Source organism: Medicago sativa, chromosome 7 (genome assembly GCF_051527215.1).
Source record: "Medicago sativa cultivar Bolivia chromosome 7, Bolivia_mono, whole genome shotgun sequence".
In the NCBI taxonomy this organism is placed as follows: Eukaryota; Viridiplantae; Streptophyta; class Magnoliopsida; order Fabales; family Fabaceae; genus Medicago; species Medicago sativa.
Window position 1 is genome coordinate 54008812 of NC_140755.1, and position 11520 is coordinate 54020331.

Below are 11520 nucleotides of genomic sequence, written 5' to 3' on the forward strand. Positions count from 1 at the left end.
CGGGCTGTTTGCGATCGAAAAGGTCCTTAAAGACGGAAAAGATCTCCTCCATCGAGAAACCATTACTGGCCAATACTGTCAACATAAGCTCGAAATATTTGGCCCCGTCGAACCCATGGGCAGCTGCTTTTCTGAGAATGAGCTTTATCTCATCCAGGTTGGGTTGATCTCCTTGAAGCATCTGAGCCGCCGATCCACGCTGTATACTGCATAGCTGCTATGAGAGATTTGCCGCATGACTTTACGTTTTCCCTCGCTAGGCCAATGGTCAATGAGATACCATAAGAAATTTCGTGTAGAGCCCTGAGTACCGCATTCTCACGGGAAGGCTTCTGAAGGTATTAGAAGTCATCTCGAACCGGAGAAGGTTCTCATCTCTGAACACTACTATTTTCTTGATGATTACGAGCAAGTAGTCTTCTAAAAGGCTTTCCATTATTGTGGAATTCTGTTTTCGTCGTTCACCAAAGCAGAATGCAGGGTCTTTCAAGAAGAAAGGGTGAAATCAAGAATGAACGTGCAACTGAGCTTTATAAGTAATGAGATAGTTGATAGGAGAGAAAACATTTCATTTCCCCGTAATTAATAACCGCTGAATGGTTTAATAGTTGGTGGAGATAGTGGGAAAGTTGGAATTCTCAAGGGAAACCGATCGACAAAAAGGAGGCGCTATAATGACGTGAAAGTTGGGAAAACATGCGAAAATGGAGATGAAAGGATATCGGGGGGACACATGGCGTTTTGGGGTAAATGGAAAGGTTCCATTAACTTTTCAACTACAGAAGTGGTGGCGCACAAAATCTTGAAAGTCATGATTGACATGACATCATGCTTTGAAATAGTTAAGAGTTTTTCAAAAATGCCAATTCTCTCCATCGAATATATTCAGTTGAAAATGGCATTTTTGGGAGGCAATTTGTTAGCCTGTATTTTCAAAATGCTCATTTAATGCGGTCAAAAATAGTTGACTTTTATCTTTGCATGAATCGAAGTTCTTTCCTCCAACTTGAGGAGTTCGACGAGATGTGGACTTAGCTTAAAAAGGTCTAAAAGCCTTAGAGTTCGACAAGACGTGAGTGAAGGATGCGATAACGTCGAAGCCAAGCAATAGGCGGGAAGATTTCGAATTTCAAAGAGAAGTGGTTTCCTCAATATAAACGTGGGAGACAAGCGGTTGTCTACGTGGGAGTTCACATTCATCAAGTTCATATGTTGGTTGTGAACTCTTTTTCTTGAAAACAAATGCAAAACATGTCATAGGATTTCTAGTTTGATCATGCTTGTAATAATCAAAACCAACCCGTATTGTTTACCAAAAACACCGGTAAACACAATGATGATTAAAATATCTTGTATTTAGTGACGATGATTATAATAAAGTTGTATCAAGTGACGACGATTGCTACCACATGCATATAGAGTTGTGTCTATGGGCATAACGTACATTTGATAATTGGTTAAACGTGCCATATTTGACTATGTGCATTGGTGAAACTTGGTGATTTATGTACTTGGTGAAATTTGGTGAATATGTGAAGATGTGAAATTGTGCTTGTGTAGCTTCATGCTTGCATGCCTGATGTTTAATAATGATGTGGAGTTGTTGTAAATGATTTAATTAAGTTTTTGTTAATCATTTGAAATTAAATATGTCGTTTTACTTTCATTTGATTATATTTTATTTGTGGAATGTTATCTAACGCCAGTGGTCATTTGGTTAACCACCTGCCTATTTGTATGAATGGGTAGATGGCTTGCAGGATTAGTTGCTTTGCTTGTGAGTATGCTTGAGGCAAGCTTTTGAGCTACCTCGTCTCTTTGCTTTGGAGTCTTAGTTTAGGGCTCTGATTAGTGTAACACCCTAAACACTAAAAGCGATAAATTACGCAAATGATACGACATATCAAGAATTTAGATGTTACATCTTCAAATAAATCACCAATATAAATTCTCATCTCAACAACTGAGTCGTAAAAATAACAAAATAGTCATAAGACTTCAAACATAAAGATGTCCTAATCAGATCCGACACACTCGACTCCGAAAAAGCAAATGAACGAGGTAGCTCCAAGCTATCCTCAAGCAACTCACCAAAGCAATTTATTCATGCACACTGTCTACCCATCCATACGGATAAGGAAGGCAGACAACCAAATCCTTATTGGGGGTTAGTTCATAATTCATAATCAAAGATAATAATGAAAATAAATGACACAATTAAATTCAATTGATTTAAGCAACTCAACTACATTAATACTCCACAAGTATACCAATACATACATTCACCACATATTCATAGGTTAATCAAGTTTCACCAATACACGTATACACCAATTCATATTGTCAAATATGACTCGACTCACCAAATCATAATGTACGCAATGTTCTAGACTCTTCTTGATGCATGTGGTACCATATGAGATAATTTTACCGTTAATGAATCCACCGACATAATAATCACCCGCATTTATGTCATGCAAAAGCTATGTAATAATCACCCCGCAGTTACATACTTCAAGATCACCTCATATGACTATGAATGCATGGACTTCAAGTAAGGATTCGACAATTCATTAATTCACCACCATAAATATTAACATAATAATCACCCCACATTTATGTTATTCACCAACAATTGCACTATCAAATACTTACATCCATACAATCAACAAGTCATTATCAAAATCATCTATTCATAAACACCATAAGAATTAACATCAACATCATCAACAACATTTAACACCTCAAACTAACCATAAGGTTTTAATTCGCCTATTACATAAAAACGGACATTTAGTCACAACAAGACATTCATCAATTTCAAACACCCAATCCTTCACACTTCATTCACATTAAATCTTACTAACATGAATTCAAAGTCTACTAAGAGTATTCCGACCATAAGACATTAGTTTGACAAAGTTCGGCTAAGTTTATGAAAACTAGCATTCTCCGACAAATCTATCAAAACCAAAGTAAACGAATTCAAACACCTCAACCGAGTATACACACAAATTACATATAAGTGTAGTAGTGTGTACACATACGTTTCATAGGCCAATGCCGACAAACACCAAAATTCTCTAAGTTTGTATCGCGTCTTTCATTTTCTAAGTTAGTCAACAAAACAAATAAAACATGTTCGAATACCTCAACTAAGTATACACACAAGTCACATGTGAGTGCAGCAGCGTATACATATATGTTTCATAGGCCAATTCATCACAATCCCAAAGTTTCACAAAGTTCATATCATTTTGTCGTTTTTCAAAGAATTCAAGTTTTCAAAACAAAACCAAGTTACACCACTCAAGAAAGTCCAATTATGCATGAATACATTAGGTTTAGGTGTTTAGGAACCATTGACATGCTTAGTAGTACACAAAAACAAAAAGAAACGAGGCTTCCGGGCACTTTAGGACTGACACGGTCGTGTCATGAGTGCACACGGCCGTGTCACCTAACCAAAAGGTTCACACACGGTCGTGTCAACTAGACACACGGCCGTGTCACCTATGCAGAACAACAGAAACACGTTTTTGCGTTTTCGCGCGTAAAATCTTGTTTGCAAATCCGATTTCGATTCTGTTTTGCCTATGCGTTCCTTACACTAAACTCTATTGTAACACCCCGTTCTCCCAAGAACGTAATATTAATATAATAAATCAGAGTAATCCACAAAACGAAGTGTCACACTGCTTCTCATAAATTCATAAGATAGAAAGTATTCCATTTATTCAACAACGTGAAAATCTCTTTTATAATTGCAGTGGAAAATTTCTTTTAAACATAATTCAACTTCAACAAGTACTTCAACAAGTTCTTGGCACAAAGGCCTCAACGAAATAATATTGTCATCAACAACGAACACAACATAATCTTTTATAAAATTGATACAAAATGAATGAAATAACAACAAAAGCGTATCCCATCCCGTTACGTATCAGAGCCTACGACACTTGAGCCAGACAATCCTACTAATCATCAGTACCTGCAAGTTACCCATACGAAGAGCAACATTTTCAAGCAGAAGGGGTGAGAATCACAATCAAATAATAATATATATATATAATTCATCAATTTAATGAAAACATCAACATCAACATGTCTGAAACAAACAACAACATTTCATTATCCACAATGACACCAGCAACTCAACCGACACCGACAACTTCGACAATGCAACGACTACAACAACTAATGCAATATGCATGTGGTACCATTTTACGAGCGTTGAATGACAAGCATTCCAGGGCATGAGCCCTCAGCAATTTGGATGGTTAAAGCATCCCAGGGCATAAGCCCTCAACAGATGAATGATAAACATTCTAGGGCATAAGCCCTCAACAGGTGAATGATAAACATTCCAGGGCATAAGCCCTCAACAGGTCATGAGTATGAAAATGGACTCACTTTGTGTATAACAACATACAACTTAACAACCACTACGACAACATCAATTGTGCCTAATCATTTATGACACACTCCGCAACTTAGTCAACAACAACTCAACAACACCAAACAACGGAAATCAACAACATAGCATATATATAAATCAATTACATTCATCTCAAAGTCCAAAACATCCTCTAAAAGCAATCAAGTTTAATCGGTAGGACATAAGCCAAATACTCATAAAACACCTAAACTAAATCCCTAATACTTAAGTTTGAGGTTGGGAAACCAACCATAAGTTTTTGGACTAACTTGAGATTAGTTATGCTAAGTTTTCTTAAAGTTTTCTGAAGACCCACTTGGACTATTTTTATCATAACTCAAAATTTAAAAATCTTTTCCACGCCAAACCAAGACCATTATAAAGCTAACTTAATTATCTTCAACTTTCATGTTTACACCGAAAGCTAATTCAAAACAGAAACGGGTGAAAAAGTGAGTGTTTTCCAGTTTTTGCTGACAGAAAATCGGTGGCCGAATTTGACCATTCGGGGCCCAATTTTTGTCGAACTAAAGCTGGAAAATCAGCTCAGAATTTGGGGCCCGATTTCGGCAGTTCGAGGCCCGATTTTGGACGTCACAGCTTATGGGAAAGACCAGTTTTCACTCCAAAAGCCCAATTTTTGATCACCCAAACCCCCAAATGATTTGCAACAATGTTTATAGGTTCTATGGGTAACATATCAGTCAAAACAACATAGAAAACATGCATTCTTAACATAATTCATTTCATTATAGCAACGTAACATAACTTTCTAACCCTAAATCAAGAACATCACCATTTTCAATTAAATTTCAGAAATCATACAATATTATTAGAGAAAGATCATCCCACCCTTACTTTAATTGAAGATTCTACAGCAAAAATGGGTTATCCCTCTTCTCCTACCATCTTCTAAGTTTTCTCCTCTTTCTCTCCAAAAGCCAAAGTTTCAACGTGAAAAAAAAATGTTTTGTCTGACTTCTATTACTGACTTTTCTATTCTCCTTCCAAAAGTGTAACTCCCTCTTCTAATTTCCCTTAACTCCTCTTAATTCACTTAATTCTAATTAAAACCCACTTAACTCCAAATAATTCTTATTCTTCCTATTTTAATAAATAATAACAATTATCATATAAATGAATACACCACACCACAAATCACATAAATAAAATAAAATAAAATAAAATACTTAAAATCAACCAACAAATAAATAAATAACAACTAGGGCGTTACCATATTCTACCGGAAAAATAATGTTTTCCCCATCCCAAAATAGCTTACTCAAAATCACTTATAACCACTTATTTTTCCAAAATCACTTAAACTAGCTTTTCGTATAAAAACCCAAGTTTCTTCCCAAAACCTATCACAACCAAGACTTATAATCAAAAACAAAAATTTATCTAACCTATCTCAACCAACAATATCAACAATTCACCACAAATCATCAATAATCTCAATTCACCATTAATGACCCATTTTCTTCAAAACTCATTAAAACAACAACAACTTAATCATAACTTCATTAATAGCAACACCCAAGGTATAAATTATCATCAACAACACCAACTTCATTTTTACCAAGTTAAGCAAAAATCATCAAAATAACTTATCAACAACAACAACTATGTGTTTTCAGCACATAATACATCAATTTCATGAAGTTTATCATACTCTTAAATTCACAAGAATTAAGAGCACGAATTTCATCATTGAAAACCTCAAAAAGTCACAATTATCACAAAAGCACTTAAACACATAAGTGAAATTAAGAGATTATAGCTTAATTAGTGAAAAGAGACTATCCCCCTTACATCTAATCTTCAAGAATCCAATTCATAGCTTCAACTTAGCTCCTAGCCACCAACCCCAAGCTTTCTCTCTCTAGTTCTTCTTTACTCTTCAAGATCCCCTTTTTCTCTATACCTCTATGTCAAAATGTTTTGTAAAAGTGTGTGAATGAAAGTAATGACCTAATTTCTCATAAGACTAGTGTTTATATAGTCACTACACAAATGTGATCAATCTCTAGTTGTCTAAATGGGCTCAATATTCTTACCAACTAATTCACTGAGTTACTACACTCTTAAACCGCTAAATTAACGAATAATTACCGCCTCTAATTAATTAACACAACTCACTAGTAACTTAGTAAAATAGTCATTCCCACTTAAAACACTATAAATAATTCTCGTAACCAAAAGAATATTTTACCCTTGCTTACCAAATGACCAAAATGCCCTTAAGTCTAAAATGACTAAAATACCCTTCTTAAGCCAAAATCTACTAATCCCAAGTAAAATAAACACCGAGACAAATAATCACATACAAACACATATAAACACATATAATAAATAATTAAAATAATTCTAGCGAAAAACGGGCTGTTACAATTAGGGTGTCGGTCTCTTGTCGTTTATTTTCACGTTTTGATGAGATTATCACTCAGTATGTTGAGATTTTAGATTTATATTTGGTGATGTATTATGATATATGTGGCATGACTAATTTGGAGATTTGTATTATACGTTGATGAGATTTTATGATATTATTCTGCTGCGAGTTTGAAAAATTAATTATGCATGTTTTGGATTTATTGAAGATGTGACATCTAAATTCTTTATATGATTGTATCATTTGTGTGACTTACCGCTTTAAGGGTTTAGGGTGTTACATACATCGGCCGTAAATGGAAGCACAAAGGTTCTCATTTCTGGTCGTGTCATTGCAGCGGTTATTGTCGAAGCGATTGTGGAAGCGGTTACTCCCATTTCCGTCGAAATCGGCATGGCTGCCCCCGCGGCCGTTGATACACTAACACCCATTGAAAGGGTAGATACCTGTGTAAATTGTGTTTGTGAAGAGGATTGTGATGATTGTGATGACGCAGAAGCACAACTACTGGTGGATTAAGTCATTACTTTCAAAGTTTTACCACCTCTTAAATGCATGCACAAATCAAGAGTTTTTCTAGAGAAAAAGTTTACTAAAAATAGTTTCTAATTTTCCAAAAACGGTTTTCACGAGAAAAGCTTTAAAAATTGTTTGAAAAAACGAAAGTTATTTTCAAAATTTGCACAAACAAGGTTCCACTGGGCGTTCAATTTGTTTACCGGTGTTTTTGGTAAACAAGAAGGATTGGTTTTGGTTATTACAAGAAGGATGAAACCAAAAATCCTAGAACATGTTGTACAAAGTTTTCAGAAAAAAAAATGTGTGCGTTCATCAAATTCATAGGTTGCTTTATGAACAAGATGAGTCTGTATGGTGTCTTTTGACAGAAAAAAGGTTTGAAATAAAAGGAAACGCAGTAAATGCAAAATAAAGGCTAAAAGTTTAAAATGCAGAAACTTAAAGAAAAGATAGATTGCATTCAATTAAAATAAAGGTGGTTCGACAAATCATTTTACATACATTCTATATAACTCTTTTCTCTCGCGTCGGTACCTCGAGTGTTTTAGAATTTCTATAAGTAATTTGCGATCCGTTTTCCATATGGAAAACTACTATTTATACATAGCAAAATAACTGGAAAAAGCCTAACTCCACGATCAACACTTCTTTCATGTGGACAACCGCTTGTCTCCAACATTTCTATTGAGGAAACCGCTTCTCTTTGAAATTCAAAATCTTCCCGCCTCAACAGTAATTGCTTAGCTTTAACGAGCTTGCCTTCTTGGCTTCATCTTGTTGAACTCTGGGACTTTTAGACCATTTTATGTGCTAGGTCTAAATCTCGTCGAAATACTCAAGTTGAAAGGGAAAAACTTTGATTCCTGCAAAGATAACAATCAACCAGTGTTAACTGCATTACATGAGCATGTTGAAATTAGAGGCTAACAGGGGCCCAAACCAAACCCTAAGTCAAGCATTAACAAAACCTATAATAAGGAAGACCAGGTCTTTTTTTAACAAGGTCTCCTATAATATGAACAGGAGGTGAAGACCACCAAACATAACCAATAACTGAGAGACCTGCAAATGTGAGAGATCAAAAAATGAAAAGAGCTCAGTTTCAAAAGACAGTTTTCCCATCTATTTTTCAACTGCCAGGGAACTATATGAGGGGATTTGAAAGCTAGGGTTGCAAGGTTGGAGTTACTCACCCTCACATAACATTCAAAGTACATATTTCCCAAAGAAATTTTATGTAACAATTTTGATTCAAAGTTTATTTTGGAAAACTTCAAAAATTTAATTTCGGTTTGTTTTAGATTTCCAGAAACTCATGCACACATTTCCAAATTTAAAACCGAAAATATGAAAGATTATTTGTTAGTGTTACTTTTTGTTGATCTAGAAAACTATATAAATAAATAAAAACACAATTTTTTTACAAAAAATAAATAAAAACACTTAACAGTACAAAAAACCATTATTTGGAAGTTATTCCTCCTCCTGAAATTAACAACGCTGCTTCAGAATCCAAATCTAATTCCTATCTGTCTAGACCTCCCCATCTTCAGTGGGGATGCTAAGCAATATTCTCGGTGGAAAAACAAATTGTATAGTCATGTCATAACTCTTGATGAAGAACTATGGGGTATAATTGAATATGGTTGTAGCATTCTAGTCAATGCAGATGGAGCCACTTTAAAAAGAAAAAGTTTGACAAAGGAGTAGAAAAAGCTTTAGAAGAAACATCATAAAGCTTGTAGTATCATGGTGAATAATCTTCCCTTCCCTAAGTATACTAAAATTGTTGAGAAATCTATTGCTAAGGGTATATTGATTCCCTCTGCTCCACATATGACGGAAATCAACAAGTGAATGAAGTCAAGGAAAATCTTCTAGTCCAACAATACGAACTATTCAAAATGAAGGATGATGAAGATATTGAAACTATGGTTTCAAGGTTTCAAACACTTGTCTCTAGTTGACATGTGCTAAGCAAAAGCTACACTACAACAAATCATGTAAAGAAGATTTTAAGGAGTCATCCTGTTAGATGGAGAACCAAGGTAACTATTATTCAAGAAGCTAAAGATTTGAATACTATGGGTGTGGAAACCCTGATAAGTTAAGTGAAAAATCATGAGATAGAGTTATTAGAGGATGATCCTTCTAGAAAAATCAAGTAAATTTCTCTTAAATCAAAGGGCAAAATAGTCAAAGCTCTGCAAGCTATAGAGTTTGAAGAAGACACTCCAGATGATGAGACTATAGATGGATCTGATGAGGATGAGGTGACATTCTTGTCTAAGAGGCTTCAACACATGTATAAGAAGAAAAGAAGAACAATGGTGCCATAGGATCCAGCTTCAGGGAAAATAAGGATGGCACTAAGGTTTGCTTCATCTGCAAAAAGCTTGGAAACTTTGTAGTTGAATGTCTTGTGCTTCAAAAGGAGAAACCTAAGAAGGAAATTGCCAAGAAGGAAGCATTTAAGAATAACGTCAAGAAAAGTATCATGGTAACATGGGAAGATCTGGAATCTGGATGTTGACTGATGTTGAAGAGGAATCAAATCTTGCTATGATGGACCTTGCATCGATCATCTGAATCTCATTCTAACTTTGAAAATGACAATGGTGTATTTGTTGGAACAAAATATGTTTAACATTGAACCTTGAGAGTTTTGATGATAACAAGGTATTAAAAATTGTCAATTGGACTAGCTAATATGTGTTCAAGTGTACAGGACCATAGACAAAATTTACATCTTAAATAGGTTCTGGATGAACAAAAGAGAGCTAAGAAATCAACAAAAAGGAAGCTTAAAGCGTCTGAAGAGAAGTGCTCCTGAAGTCAAAAGTGCTCCTGAAGTGATGACGACATCAGAAGCTGAAGTTCATCAGAAGCAAGTTCATCAGAAGCAACCTCATAAGAAGCTGAAAATCACCAGAAGCTGCAGTTCATTAGAAGATGCAAGACTTAAAGTTTTCAAAAGCTGTTCAATGGATTTAAAGTCGTCTAAGCATTGCAGAAGACTGGGAATGTGAAGCAACGATCGTTTTGAATAGATTTGAAGGCATTGGATGCTAATCTTCAAAAAGCGTTGACAAAGTACAATTGTACGAAGTGTACAACCACTACATCCACTACTCTGCAGTGTCCCTGCTACAAGACAAGAAAACAGCTCTGAATTACAGCTCTGCCTGTAACGATGTTCCTTCACAATAGGAATGGATTACTAATTGATCCTTCACAGGACAACAACCATATCAGGCAAAAGATCATTGGTGATTGATCAAAACTTCAAACGACTCTTTTTGATGTGCTGGCAATTTCACAACGTCTCTTTCACACCTGTATATAAAGGAGTGAAGACTTAGAGATTGGTAGAGACTCAACAACAATTTACAAGTGCTAAAACTCTGCTGAAATTGTTCTGCATTCAAAGTTCACTTAGAATTTCTGTTTTCAAGTTCATATCTTAGAAATTCTAGAGTCTGTATCTGATTTGTTTTGTGAACACCACTGATTGTATATCAAGTGTTCAACCTCAAACATTTTTCTTTGTAATCTTGTTTGATTAGAATTCTCTTGCAGTTGTGCTTGAGCAATAAAAGTCTCTTGATTGTGTTCAGGAGCATAGGAAGCCTCTTGCTTGTGTGCTTGAGCAATTTGAAGTCTCTTGCTAAGTTTAGCAGTGAGCAGTTGTAATCAGATATTACATTTTAGTGAACTCTCCTTGGAAATGCAAGGGGGACAGGATTACTTCCGGTTTGTGGAAGGAACCTGTATAATTGCTTTGTGTCTTTCTTCCTTCTCTCTCTCTGTTGTTATCCGCTGCATATTAGTTCTGAACTTCACTTCAGAATCAGTTCTCACTTTGCTTCTGATTAGTGTTTTCAGCTTAGGAGAAAACGAAGAAAAAGCTAACACAATTCAACCCCCCTTTCTTGTGTTTTTCTCACCTTCAGTATTTTCTGAACTTACCCGTGAAGAGTATTTACTGCCATTAAAGATTTGCAGAGCAATTTTCATATCAAATTAAGAAGAATAACTATTTGTGTCCATGTGTGTTTCCCTTCTAGTTAGCGGTGGTTGTTGTCTCCTCGCAAAGTCTTTGTGACTTACCCTTTCATATTCTATTATTTTTCAGATTCACAAGTAGCTGAGTATCATATGCTAGCAG